At 43.8% G+C, this 951-nt stretch overlaps 1 non-coding gene across 1 annotated transcript; it reads right to left on the bottom strand.

The window, feature by feature from the left end:
• Nucleotides 1-267: 267 nt before the first annotated feature.
• Nucleotides 268-340, bottom strand: TRNAV-AAC (transfer RNA valine (anticodon AAC)). The gene has a single exon. It is a non-coding gene; the product is annotated as a tRNA-Val (tRNA).
• Nucleotides 341-951: the final 611 nt, after the last annotated feature.

The following is a 951-nucleotide window of genomic DNA, read 5'->3' as shown; positions in this document are numbered from 1 at the left end:
GTTTTTTTTTTTTTTTTTGTATACAGCAGCCATATTATTGTCTCAGGACACTTCACTTTTAATCCTGTGCAAGGAAAACATGGGGACCTCGCCTTGCCAGCCGATGCAGAATCTTATTCTAACCCAATGGAATGTGAACTGCATTAGTCTTTTAATACAAAGTCTGGTGCTACAAAAGGAACGTGAAGGTTAGGGGCTTGTTTGAGGCATGTTCAGATGAAGAGTTTCTGGCTCTAAATTCAGAATTCACAAAAAGAATGACTTCTTTGCTTCCGCCCGGTGTCGAACCGGGGACCTTTCGCGTGTTAGGCGAACGTGATAACCACTACACTACGGAACCTTGCTCGCCAAGCCCATACTCCGTTTCAAAATTGGTTAATCTGAAATTTGTGCTTTTCTTCAGCACATTTTCATGGTTGAGGAGCATTTTCTTTTGCCCTTACATCTCCAATTTGTAGAATCAACAGTATCAAAACAAGATAAAATATAGCCAAGCAAACGCTACTCCCAGGGTCTCAATTCCTTCACAAACACCACGTAGGGAAATCTCGTTCAAGTTCCAAGTAATATCTTGTTAAATTCTAGGTTCATTTCTCTGCCAGTGTAAGATGCAATGATCTTTATCTCCCGATGACTGAACATGATCCTTTAGGAACTAGGACAAACGGGCTCAGCTCAGTAGGCCTTCTGCGCTTTGTGTCCCAGCACTAGAGGGAGAAACCGAGGGGCAGAGGGTGTGGGTGTGGGGCTGTGCCCAGTTATCTGCCCAGCGAGGGTCGTGGCGTGGTGGGGCCGTTATGGAAGTGGAATCTGTGGCAAGTGACTCTACTAGAAGTAAAATGAACTTTTCTTCTGTTCTGTATCGCTCTTAGTTTCTTGTGTGGAACGTGTAAACTCTGAGTCCGATATCCTTTAATCGGTTTTATAGCAGGAAGATGACCATTGTGATGT

Source organism: Trichechus manatus, unplaced genomic scaffold, assembly GCF_000243295.1.
Source record: "Trichechus manatus latirostris isolate Lorelei unplaced genomic scaffold, TriManLat1.0 scaffold00345, whole genome shotgun sequence".
Lineage (NCBI taxonomy): Eukaryota > Metazoa > Chordata > Mammalia > Sirenia > Trichechidae > Trichechus > Trichechus manatus.
Note: the sequence above shows the minus strand (reverse complement) of the source record. Positions and strands in the feature narration are given on the sequence as shown.